The following is a 13,581-nucleotide window of genomic DNA, read 5'->3' on the forward strand; positions in this document are numbered from 1 at the left end:
CTTTTCTTGTTTGGTTTTCTAGACCTGTTCTGTCAGTGCCTGGGGGCTAGTAAGGTGGCCACCCTTGGGTGATTGCCTTAGGAGTGTGGAGCCCGAGAGGCTGGTGGCCAGTGCTTGCCCCTGGAGCTGAGCTCCTGCTGCTGGAGGGTCCGACCCCAGCGCTCCCGCACCCGAGGAGAAGCCAGATTTACTGTGGGCTCCAGAACCTGCCTTTTGGTACCAGCACACAGTAACTTCCCAGGTTGGCTGCTTAAGAAAACAGCGTGTGTGTGTGGGTGTGAAATTGTTCACCAAGGGGGAAAAAAAGAGGCAAAAAAAGCACTGAATAGAAACTTTTCTAGCAAACGTAGGGCTATATGCGTGCTCAGAGATGCCACTGCGTGATGCATCAGAGAACTGAAACGTGGAGAAATAAGTCTTCCCCCTATAGACAAAAGTCTAGCACTTAACTCAGATTTAAGCATTTCAAGCGTAAATGACATAAAATTTACTGAGAGTTTATCACTTGTTGTTTTGGGGGTTTGTTTTTTTTTTTTTTTTTGTTTTGTTTCATTTGCTGGGGTAAATCTTGTTCGGCTGGAACATGAGGGGCAGCAAATGTCAAATGTGGGGCTGAAACGGAGTATGCTTACTTGGGAGACTGTGCTGGCACTGAGGACCTCCTTGTGAGAAAGGAGGAAGCTGCATTTGCCAGGGTAAAGAGGGAAAATCAGGCGCTACAACTTCTTTCCTCTTTGGGTTGCTTTTTTTCCTTCCCCTGCGCTATCTGGCATGGACAAAGCTTGTGGGAAGAAAACGATGGAGGAGGAAAGCGGGCTCCGCGCAAGAAAGATGGATAGGACGGAACTGATGTGCTGGGTGAAATCTGTACGTTCCTGCCCTTGCCTGGGGTGTGCCGTGCCCTTAATATTATGGGAGACCTAAGCTCACCTGCTAGTAATTTCTAATTTACTGTCCTAATTCATCGATTTGTTATCACTAATTGTACTTCATTTACTTCTGTGTAGTTTCCAGTACCTAAAGGGTTGAAAGGTTGCTGTAATTGGCACCCGCAGCTGCTCTTTCTTTTGACAGGGGATAATTTTGCAGCCTATGCTTTGTGTGACAGCTGCCTAATTGGGCATTCTCCCCTTGTAGCAAGCCTGCCTCCTCCAGCCTCCCTGCTGACAAATGGTGGTGGATTATAGATGAGGACACGCTGACCCGTTCGACCTTGCTGAGACAGCGGGGAGGGGCCTCCTGCTACTTGAGGGAAGCTTTGGGTCATTTAAAGGACAAGGTCATGAGCCAGGTGGGGAAATGACATGATATCACATGACAATAGCCTGATGACACGGTCAGTATGTCAAGGACGAACTCATCAGTATTGATTAACGCTGCTTTTGCCTGGTGTCTCTGCAAAGCCACTGATATTTAAAAAAAAAAAATAAATCTGCTAATTTATTCTAGAGAAAGTGCCAAATGTTATTTTCAGGGTTATTTTGGGGAGTATCTGTACAGTGGTGGTGTTTTGTTTTGTTTTTTTTTTTTTCTCATTACAGATCACATGCCAAAGCAGTGTTGTTAAAACCCCGTCGATGATAACTTATAGGGTTCATCTTGGCATTTTTTGGTAAAATGTACATCTGCATGTACTGTAGGGAAAATGCCAGGAAGGATGCATGACAGGGCAGAACTTGGCGGGGGGAAGGGAGAAAAAAATTTCTGCTTTTAAATTCCAGCGTTTCACTTCTCACCCTACTTGTAATGCACGTGTATGAACCTGTATGAAAACACATGTATCTGCATATGTATGGCTGGCTGGAATGTGGGAGAAGTGTTTGAATAACAAGGACTAAAGAGAAAAGTTAAATTTAAATTGAAGGTTCGAAGAAAAAGTCTTATATTAGCTCAAGGGTGATACAGTTAAGGTAATGCCTTGCCTGCTTTAAGAACTAATACAGTATCCGGCTATGCCAGGCAATAAAAACCTGCTGAGTGGGTTTTCAAAAATGTTGTGAATACAAGTGACAATATTTTGAGAGCATCTTCACCTTGCATTTCTATGCTAATAAACTTCAAGGCAAATGAACAGCTTGTTTGACATTTGCTATGTTAGACAATAATAAAATGCTTTCTTCTGGAGTAATTAGACTTGATAGATTGATTACGTTAAGAGGTAAAGATAAATACAATCAAAAAGAAAACTCTCTCGAAGGGAGTTAGTGCGTGGTTTTGAACTTTGGAGGCTGTTGTTCTGCTGTAGCTGGTGCCTAATGGTGCGTCTCGCACGCGCGCGTGTGCGCACACGCATGTACACGCATGCAGGCACACGTGCACGCCCCTACGGACGCGCGCGGCACACACCAAGTTTCTGAACCGGGCGGTAAAGCCGGGAGAGGGGTGTTCACCTCAGAGCGCGGTTCCTGTCTCTCCGAGATCTGATTTGTTGTTGGAAGCTGTTGTGTCTGAACCTCGTCGGTTCACCAGGATGTAATTTTACTCCCCCGAGGTAAAAAGCCGTCAGTGGTAAAGTGTGATAAATTAGTTCACTCAAGTAGATGCGTGCGCGCGTGTGTGTGTGTGTTTAATTCTGACCTTGCTGTGCATGTGTTTAGCTGCTCTCGCTGCCCGAGTCAAGCCTGGTGGAGGTTTAATCCCGTGCCCTTGTACACGTATACTTGATTAGTAGTTGTGGTTATCTCAGCAGAAGACATTCCGCCCTCCTCCTTGTATTGGTCGGGACCTGGGCATTGGGGAGTCAAGTCGAAGGAGAAAGAAAAGAGATTTTTGCATTAGTATTCTATGAAAGCCTTACTGTCTGCAGAACAAATTGATTGCTACAGTGTACCTGTGCTTGGCACCACTGCTGTGAAAGAAAGGTATGGTTGTAATCTGTTTTATTGTATTACATATTGTGACACTCCAGGAATGTTTAACATTCAGCTCTTCTATGGCACATGCTAGAAGTCTAAGTAAAGAAAAATATGTGAATGAATGAAAAGTATGCGAGGCTGTTGTTATCGGCAGCTTTGTTTACTACAACGAACTAAGTAGCCCCTGCTAATGAGACAAATTTATTGTATGTGCCAATGGCAACGTAAGGAGATGGATAACTGAATTCTCTCTATTATATTCAGTTACTCATATCTGTGCCAGTAGTTGCTGCGTACCTACACAGATAAAATTCTAATTAACCTTTTGGGGGGGGGTGGGGGTGGTTTGATTTAGCTTTTAAACGTGAAATATACTTGAACATGGATGTGTTTGCTTCTTTAAATGAAAATGTGTTTTTTTTTTTCCTAGTTTTTAATCAGCTGTGCTGGTCCTACATGACAGGGGCGGGGGAGGGGGAAGTATGTGAGGGGAGGTATAAAAATATGAAAATCTTAGATGTGCTGCTATGATGAACAAAGCTGAGGGAAAGTCTTAGAGGATTTGAGGCTTCATCTCTCCCTCCCTCCCTCCTTTCCACCCACCCCACTCCCTCCCCTTCCCCAATAATGTGTAAACATACACCCATATTTTAATGAGAAAGCTACTACTCTTCATTTCCTAACTCAGTTGCAGACTTTACATAGTTGATTCTCTGCTTTTATAGACGCTGGGCTGGTGTCAGTTGTGTGTTTGATGGGAAGTGTGAAGCTCTCCATTAATAAAATCCAGGCTCTTTTCACAGAGAGCTGTGCTTCGTTCTTGGCATCACTCAAGTTGTGTTGGTGATTATTTGGATGTTTGCTTGTGGTCACTCCGAAACATCTGAAGTATCTGCTCTTGTCATGCAGACATTCCTGACTAATTAAGTTTAGGACAGGTGGCAGACTCGTCCTGGGCATTTAAATCTGCATGTAAACCTAATCTAATAACTTGATGAGAAAATGAAAATCCATCTTTCCTGGTGTGTTATCACCATGCACAACCCACAGAGGTATTTGCGAAATCCTCTCTCTACTCTTTGTCCTGGCAGGTGACAAGTAAATGAGTTGCTTTAAGGAAATGAGGGTCTTGGAAAATGCCGTGTGCTGAGGAGCACTCATGCACTGTAATAGTTACTTCTGTCGTATGGCCTTGCCGACTTAAGATTAACACTTTATAGATGCGCAGTATATTTATATGAGAGTACCCTTGAGCTTACATTTTACACCTTGCAAAGAGTGTGAATACAGCCTTACGCATGCAAGTCGTTGATCTTCAAGATCCTTTGACAGCTAAGAAAATTTTGAAGAACCTGGGATAGGGAGGCTCTGTGACATGATTGTTTGTACTCAAATAATGATGACTTTAATTACAACTAATTAGTAAAAACTTATTTATTCAAAGCAAATATTTTGTGAGTGAGCTATTCTTCCCTCCGGGTTTTACTTTTTGAATTATAAACACATGTTGTAACGATAACAAAACTCAGTAAAAACAGCTGCACAATCTATGCAGCAGATCGCAAGATCAAGAGACTTGACTGTATCTAACAAGACTTTGGAAGTTAATTGCAGTAATACTGCAGAAATGGTTAAATCTTATCTTAAATTCTGTATTGACTTTTTGTAGATTTTAACCAGTTAGTGGCAGGCGGTTGAGTTTTGAAGGAGGTGTTAGATAAATACAGAGCAATACTGCATTTCAATGCAATTAGCTTTTGTTCATAAATAATTCAACCTATGACTTTAAATAAATGATTAGAGGAAAAGAAAATGACATGTGATTAAATCCAAGTCCTTGAAAACATTTTACCAGTCAAGATTGCTGTGACTGCTTTGAGGCTTCTTATAATTCCTCTTTTGAGCAGAGCCAGTTCTGGGAGTTGTGGGGGTTTTTTGTGGGGGCTTTTTTGTTGTTGTTGTTCTCTTTATTTTTTTGGTCAATTATTAGTGTTTCAGTAGAGATATGAGGTAGACTCTTTAGATCACAGTTAAAAGAGGTCTGATGAGTGTGGTTTTTTTTTTTTGATAACTCGATTTTCCTAGTGCCATGGAATATATCAGCTTGGGAGCATGTGATTTTCCTGGGTTTCTTTTTTTTTTGTTGGTGGTTTTTTTTTTTTTTTTTTTTTTTTTTTTTTTTAATGGGAAGTAGAAGGATTTTTGCAGAATTAAAACTTTTACTGCCAACTTTACGGAATGAGCATGCATGATAACACCAAAATCTTGATGAGAATTTTGAGATACAACTTGGCTTGGACTGGACTGCTATCGTTGGGGAGGGACAGATGTGACACCACAGACAAAAACCCCAAAAGAGCAACCAAATAAAACTAATCAGTGTTTAGAAAACATTCTTACTTTACACTGGAGGCATGCAGTTGATTCCAGCATCGGTTAAGTGTGTAACACTGCCTTTCCTCTGGAAATATTTAGTCGAGTTTTAAGTAAGAGTTGGTGCTTGAGTGTATCATCCATTTGGGCAGACTTTAGAGGCAAATTCCAGTTTAGGTACGTTTTTGAAAGGTAGTTGTGCCCTGCTTGAGATGGGGAACAGGCATTTCACAATCTCCACCCCCCTTCCTTCTGTTATCATGCTTTACCATAGTAAAGAAAAGAGGAAGCTGAGGTGTTGCATAACTTCTCGAAGTGAATAGATTTTCTGTGCAGATACAGCAGGCAGCCTTAACTCAACCAGATTTCTGCTAGTGCTGAAGGCAGCTGTGTAATTAATGGCCTTGTGTACTGAACTGAGACTGCTGTGAAACCTCTGGAGGGAATTATTTTGTCTATTGTGTTCGTTAACTTTCCCTGAAAATTAAAAGTGTTGCTGATACTCCGGTGGGGTGATGGGGGAGGATTTTACAAGGCCTGATGAAGCAAGCTCTGGCGTCTTTTTTCCTGACCACTGGACAAAGCATCTGCAGCAGCAGAATGGAATTGAGTGATTTGAAATGGAGTCGTTAACAAAAACGTGACCAGCCTTACTTGAGGGGGTGAGTGTGATAAGATAAGAAAGTGGAAAGTTGCAAAAAACTGACAAGTTCTTGTGTGTTTTTAAGGTGTTCTCATTGTAAAATCATAGCAAGAGTTGGGACCTGGTTTTGGTACTAGCACCGTTGCCTAGTGCAACCATGGTGAATGATCGAGAGTAGACAAGGTTAATAATCTTCTATGTCTAATCTGTTCTCCTGAAGCCATTTGAAAGACCTGGGGCTCGTAAAAGTTGCAGACGCCTTTTTTTCTTTGTTTGTATCTTCGCTTCTGCAACATCGCCGTAGGTGGCACTCACTGTTACCAGTTACAAGGTATGGGATACTTCCCCTCCTCCCAAACTTATGTGTTTTATAAAGCCAGTGGCAGCCGCTTGAACTATTTTATCTCTCTCTGGCAAAGACTATGTGTGGCAGGTATCTGCAAGTTCTACAAATGACTAAGTATAGAAACCAAGTTATTTAGTGAGTTTGGTTAATTTGGAAACTTCCAGCTTCTGAAGCTAGAGTTTGAGTTTGTGAGAACTCATCAGGAAAAATGTTACTGTCGATTATTAAGGGATGAATATTCTTCCTGTGCTTTTTGACTCTGTTTAAAGGGAAGGCAAACTCATTTCTGCAGGCTTAGTTCCAGCTGGTGGTGGGACTTGCGGAGAATGCTCAATCAGGCTGGGTGTAATTGAGGGTTCCGGAGCCCGGCCACCACGGAGCAGTTCAGCTCACTCAAACAAGCCACCTGTCTGGATTCACTTGCTACTGCAGCTTCAGTCACCTCTCCTTCATAGCTCTGCACCTAGCATGGCCTGCTGGAGTTTTGTTTATACACTGGTGTGTATGTATGGATGAACGCGCATCCTGTTTTCTAGCGCATCGAAGCAATCCAGTGCTGTGGATGTCTTGCAGCTGAATTGGACTGGTAAAAAGCAGGTTTTGGACAACTTTCTAAAGCAAGGAAATAAAAATGGACCTGTTTGGGAAGGAAGTCGTTAGATATGCGTATGCACGTTTATACATACTTCATTATGAAAGATCCTTGCTTCAGAATAAAAAAGATATTATTGTTCTTGGTTAGGAAAGAGACTGAAAGTGGGCAGTGGATCACAAGAGCCACTGCTGCAAAACTTTGCTCCTGCTGTGCAGTGGTCCTTCCAGCTCCAATCAACTAAATAGCGCTTGCCCAGCTCATTAGGACTGTTTCAGCATTTCAGCTCTCTAAGAAATAGGAAAAGTTGTTGGAATTACGTTTTTGATCCTAATGCCATCATTCAACTTTTCAGTTCAGTACTGACAGAGTTTTCTTTGAGAGAATGTAGTTTCATCAGGTATAGTGGAAAACCTGTATAGACTGTACTTAACTGACACACATCTCCCTAAGGGTGATGGCAGTGCTGGTAGCTTTTCTTATTTTGGAAGAAGGCGTTTTCTGTGGTGTGCAGGTCCTTTCCTTTAGTAAACCCCATTGTTTCCTCAAGTTTAGTGTATTCAATTGTTGTTTTGTTTCACCAATAGGAAAAAAACCCAACAAACTCACTCACAGACTGTAGACACAGAATATCTGGTAACTAAAGGGCTAAACGGAAATTTAGAAAATCTTTCTTCCGTTGCTGTGGATATGGACTTCATGTGACTGGTCAAGTTGCTTAATCTTCCCCCTGTGCTTGCTGTTCCTCATGTGTAAAGTGGGAGTGCTCCAAAGGACTGCTGTGATGTGTTCATTGGTGTTTGTGAAGTGTTCTGCTTTGTTCAAAGACAGGATAACTTTTTTTCTTGTAGTTTTGACAGTGCTCAGTAACCTCCAGCGTGGTTTAGACCCGCGCAGTGCATGTAATGAGAGGTCCTGGTGAACAACGGAGGAGTGAAATTACCATGATCCGTCAGTAAAAAGCAGCGGCCATCTAACATCAGATATTTAGATGTCAGATCAAAATAGGTCTTTCGTAACTGAAATACCACTTACTTGTCATTAGCTTGTGGGTGGGGTTTTTTTTTTTATGACCTCATGTTATGTATAAGTAATACAGAATTGAATTCTGTAGTTCGCTCAAGTCTTGAAATAGTTTGGTATTTTCTTTTCCAGAATCATGTAGTGGAGGGATAGTCTATGAAAATCCCTTCTATATTTAGGAATGTTGCCTACCATCTTCAGCTTGGTGGTGGAGTATATCAAGGTTTTTTTAATTACAGAGTTTTTAAGTGATGGTTGTATGTTGCATCGAAGGAATCCAGGATGCTTGGTCAACTTCAGACACTTTCTTCTCAGCTTTTCTACCTGTGACTATCATTTTAACAAAGAAAATAATTTCATGGAAGGGTAGTTCAGATGCATGTTTTGTGTAATGTGCAAGTGTGGACTCTTGCACATAGTTACAGCTGACAGACTACAGTCAATGGAGGAAGAAGTCTTTTATCAACAGTTCCCCACTCCTAAGAGCACTTCTTCTGTTCTCCACAATTTATGAGGTCGCTATGTCAGAGGTTTTTGTAGCATTCAGCTAGTCATGATGGAGTGCAAACCAATTTGAAATTAAAAATGGCTGGATGAGCTTTAGTATGCAAAAATTAAACTCAGACTCAAATTTGTCAAATGAACAGAGAAGTGTGTAACAAGAGAGGTTTTAGTGGCAGTACCTAGAGCAGCAAAGATTTTTCCTTACATATCCCTATCAAATAGTCTGAGTTTTTTTGATGTGCATTAGGAAAACTGTCGTAAATACTATTACCTTTCTCATGATTCATATCTGTGAGGAACATGGATCATGCTTGCTTTTGGAAAATATCCGTTTACTTTGAAGTAAGATAGTTAAAGGTGAACATAAGAATTCATGGAAAACTCAAGAAAGGTGCTTTCAGTAATACATTATGTACAGATGTATTAGTGAAAAGGAGGCTGTTGTTATTCCGTGTTCCTTACAGTCATTCATGTCTTAACAGGCAGCAGACAAAAATAATTTGCATTCAGTGCACACTTTGCTGCTTATATGTAGAAGTGAGTTACAAGGATTATTTAGTCTACTAATTTTCAATTTTGTAATCTTCCCCCCTCAGACCCCCAGTATAAGCGGAGCTTTTGATCTAAATGGTGATGGATAAGGGAGTATCTTGCTGATTTTTCTCCTTCCCTTCCTCCTGCCCCTTTCTCAACAACAGGTTATAGAGCCAAGATGTTTTAGATCTTCCAGTCCTCCCCCTTGTTACATTATTTTTATTGTGATCTTGACCAATGGAACCCCTGCAGATTTTGACTTCCCATCCACATGCATCATAACATGGTGTTTATGGCAGTTCAGTGGAAATACTTCCTACAATGGTGGAGAAATACAGCTGATGTTTTAGAAACCAGGCTACCTAGAATTTCACCTCAGGCATTATATTTCATTGAAGCGGGTTGCTTATGTCCCTTAACAGTCAGCAGTATCCTACGTTATCTTGGTTTTGCCCTTCTTTTTCTTGCTCTTCAGGACTTCAAGCTTGTGAGACGGTGTCCCAGGAAGCTTAAATAAGCCTCACTGTCTTCGGCTACCATTGCTACTTTTCCTCCTTATACCTCCATTTCCCCTACAACCCTTCCTTTCTGCTTGGTTATCCCTGTATCTTGCCTTAGTATGTAAGCACTTTGGGGTTGTAGTCTGAATTTATGGGAATATAAAATGTTTTACAATAGTAATTATGCCATGCAGGGTTTCCCAGCAAATGTCAAGTTCAGACAGACTTGCTCTCATAAACGTGGCAGCATATAAAGAAGGCAAGTGGAATTTGCATCCCAGTAGGTTATTCTTGGTAAGCCAAACTGTTCACCTTCAGAAGTGCTACAAGCAAGCCCCAGGTTATGTGATTTAGTAGAGAGATACCAAAGGGACTTTGGAAGGAAGGGTTAAGTTTTATTTGCAATAAAACTGAAATCAGAGGTAGATCCACTGAATCAAATCCCTCTGATTTGAGGAGCAGGAGGAGAAATTATGTTCAGAAAAAGTGGAGAACTTGCAGAATTAATTCTGCTGTTTGGGCTCAGGAGGTTGTTTCATTAAGGCAGCTGAGACTCAGAAAGCGTCCTTTGTTTCATTGAAAGAGGTCTGGGTTTATGTTTAACCAGTCCCTGGGACAGGTGCTTTCTCTGCCTTCACCTTCCTCCTCAAAAGTTTCCTTGTTCATGTCGTCTTTGGCACCGTTTGCTGTCATGATTAAAAATGAACAAATAAACGTTGTTACTCTGAAAATAAATTTTCCTAGGAGCAGTATTTCCTTTCCTTCTTGGGTCTTTCTTCCATCTTGGCCCTCTGAAGTGAAAACGGATTGCATCAAGGTAGAGAGGTTGTCATTGTACCAGCCAGGGAAGGAAAAGAGCGTTCACTAGATTTTTAATAGCAGCAGCTCAAGAGAAGGGGAGCCCTTTCACGTTATATTTTAGCCCTTTTGTACCCTTTTCTCCCTATCATTAATCTTTGTCTTCTGTTGATCTTCTAGTGTGTCCCGCTCTTTCCTTCCCCTCCAATCATATGTAGAAAAAGAAAGGTATCAGCTGAAGACCGTAACAGCAACATGCATTGTCATACTGCAAAAAACAATAAATGCGCTTTTTCTTTTGTAAGAGGAAGGGAAAGCATACTTATTCTGGAGGCCAGTGTTGCTCTAGGGCTTCATTTAATTGTTTCCCAGCTGAACTCCTGTTATGTATGTACTCATCATCTCACAGGTGCCGATATATTTATTTTAAACTTCATATAGACTATGATGAGGGAAAGGGAACAAACAGCGTGAGGAAAGGCAAGCAACATACATCATTTTGTCTTTTGGCTTGTGGTTTTGCAGGAGGTATTTTGGTGGATTTGGATTAATTCTTGCCATGGTGATTTACTGTTGGAGGAGATGAAGAAATAGCCTCCAGAGTGTAGATGATCTTCGCCTGGGGAACAGTGCAGAAGCATAATGGAATTTCTTGTGTGAGAGGTGCCTGAGTATTACAGTAAAAACGAGTGTTTGTGGAAACAAAAGGGTAAGGAAGAAGGACACAATAAGTGGTTAGGCTATGTGGGTGAAAATGAAAGAGTTATCAATGTCTGTAGAACTCGGATGAGAAATTTTAAACTTAATCTCGAGCAAGAGAAAAACAATTGAAAACTTGAAGTAAAGGGTTGAGGGGAAGGATTACACTAACAGCTGTGTTTTGTGTAGTGTGGAGGGGTCATTGGGTGTCAGTAACGTTACAAAAGTCTGGGCTGTGGAAGTAGGGAGCTGAGAAAAGACTAAATGTGAGGGTAACAAGGATCAGAGCGAGAGAAGATGAGTAAAATTTTAGAAAAGCAGAATGCAATGGCAAGGGTGTGTTGTGTGGTGGTTTTCTCTTTTTGTTTGTTTGGTTTAAGTCATCATGGGTAAACAGTGGGAGTGTCAGAATAAAGGTAATCTCCTGATGACAGCTTTTTTTGACGAAGTGGGGTAGTATTAACTGGGCAAGGAGACCTTTCCCCCTCTCCTGGCGTGTTACCTTTATCAGCTTGCTCAGCTCAGTTTCAGTGGTCAGGCTCTGATACTGTCATAAACTGACCACAAGTGTAACCAGCTTCAGGGGAAAACTGTATTTTAGTCTGTTGATACCTTGTTAAGAAGTAAGACAGGCTCCCTTTCATGAGCTAGTACTGAATTAACAGAATGACTTTCCTGCTACGGTACAAATAACATTGTTTTCCACCATAAGTTTCTATATCCTGATTATAATATTTATTTTTGGCAGGGTTCAGTGAAAAGCAGATTCACAAAGATCCAGCGTTGACACTTGAAAGGTATGCGTTTCTCCCCCTGAACCTGTATTTTTTTTTTTTTCTCACCCCAGGCATGGAGTGGTAACTTTACCACACTAGCTTTGGTCCTTATCCCTCTTAAGAATTCTGAGTCAGAGGGTGGGTTATTTCACATCCCCAGATAGTCTTTGATCTCTGTCTCCTGACATTGCTAACTAGGGTGCCAAGCTAACAATCTGCGAAAGTTTCCTGGGAAGCCGGAGATGTGATCACCTGCCTGCTAGAACTTCTGGCCTTTTCTCAGCAAATGGATCTTTGCAAACTGTATGTTTTTAGAGCATAAAGTCTCTTTGAGAAGAGTGGACTTTGGTCTTTGGGGTTTTTTTGGTTTGGATTTTTTCTTTTTCTTTTTTTTCTCTTTTTTTTTTTTTTCCTCCCCCCTCTGGTCTTCCTTTGTTGCCCTGTTTGGCTCGCACCTCCCTGTCCAGTATGATTCGCTTCTGCATTGATTTGGTGTGTGTGAGTCATCTTGTGGTTCTGTAAGATTGTGCAAGTGCATATCAGAACTGAACTGCTGTTGAATGATACCACATTAACGTAGTCTTCAGTGAAGTTCTTTTGGTATCGTTCACTGGTGAAATTTAGCAACAGGCATTGAATGAAAACCACCTTCTTTAGCTTTATGACAGAATTCTTATAAAGGTTCTAAAAAAGAGAAGAAACAAAAAAAAATGTACAGTTTAGTAAGAATACAGGCAGTCAGTGAAACTTATCTTGGGGTCATTGACAATGCCTTACTACATATTGATTCAGAAAACGCTGGAGTTACTTATTGATGGTATATTGAGCTGGGAAATGACTCTTCCAGATACATCAAGGAAAGATGGCTTTATATAACACAAAGGAACATGGGTTGTGACCTGTCTGCCATGCTCAGATCTCTGCTGTGGCAGATTAAGCTGAAAATAATACCTAGCCTGATCAGCTGAATCAATAGCGTTGTGGTTATGGATAATGACTATTAGATAATGACTTTGTACTACGTGTTACATAGTTTAAGCTACTTCAGTGGAGTTTCACGTGTTTATTTGCTAGATTCATGACTTTTAGTTCGGTTTTTTGTATGACAATTCCCCTCTCTCTTCATACTTTATCAGTAGGCATTAAGTAAACAGATTAAAACTGTAGTTTGAGCTATTTCTGTGGGTTCCCCCCCCCTGCCCCGCCAAAGCTGAGACAAGATCTACACAGGGAAATTCACCACCTGCCTCCCACTGCCTTTCATTGTTACCACTAGCCAGTTCTGTTAGATGATGAATGAGTATCAGACTTCCAGCATGTGGGAAAACAGATCACCCGCTATAATTGGTGCGTGTTGAACAATTTGAGGAGTGGGAAAGCTGGAATAACTGATCTTGCACATCTTGTTTGGAAAAGGAAATACTATTCTGTATCCTGAATAAAAGTAGAATATTCAAATTCTGAATGTGAACCAGTTTGCTTTTAATAGTCATGATGCTTAAACTGGCCATGTATTACTGTTTTTCGGTATGGTAGATGTCCATCTATCACCTGCCTAATTCTGCAACCTTAATGTATGTTGCATCAATGAGATGCCTCTTTCTTACAAATCTGTTTCTGCGCATAATCTTGCCATTATTTCATTGTCCTATTAAAATCCATAGATCTACTTATGTTAGTAAAAATAAATAATAAGTAAAAAGAAAATACAAAGTTAAAGGAGTTACTAATAAACTATTCATCAAAATGATATTTTAACATTTTTTTAAAACATGCTGATTTGACATTTCACACATGTAAGTATAACCACAGACAATACTTTTTTTTATTTTGTTAAAATAAATAAATATTACCTCTACAGATTGGGGATTGGCAGCTCTCCAAGTGCTTCAAGATAATCCATTGTTGTGGACTACTTGGCTACTGAATTGATCAGAA

The 13,581-nt window shown here is 40.8% G+C and overlaps 1 protein-coding gene across 10 annotated transcripts in view; it reads left to right on the forward strand.

The window, feature by feature from the left end:
* The window catches only part of NRIP1 (nuclear receptor interacting protein 1), a 130,397-nt gene that overhangs the window by 69,039 nt on the left and 47,777 nt on the right, over nucleotides 1-13,581 (forward strand). For 4 of the 10 annotated variants that reach the window (XR_008467141.1, XM_054206949.1, XM_054206929.1 and 1 more), the window contains exon 3: nucleotides 11,616-11,664. The exons of 2 other annotated variants lie outside the window; for them this stretch is intronic. The gene's annotated coding sequence lies outside the window, so the exon portion shown is untranslated. Of the gene's footprint in view, nucleotides 1-1,192; nucleotides 2,862-3,370; nucleotides 5,891-10,693; nucleotides 10,878-11,615; nucleotides 11,665-11,841; nucleotides 11,947-13,581 lie in introns of those variants that run through there. 4 more of the 10 variants (XM_054206975.1, XM_054206958.1, XM_054206982.1 and 1 more) reach the window with 4 other exon arrangements.

This window comes from Rissa tridactyla, chromosome 1 (assembly GCF_028500815.1).
Source record: "Rissa tridactyla isolate bRisTri1 chromosome 1, bRisTri1.patW.cur.20221130, whole genome shotgun sequence".
NCBI lineage: Eukaryota > Metazoa > Chordata > Aves > Charadriiformes > Laridae > Rissa > Rissa tridactyla.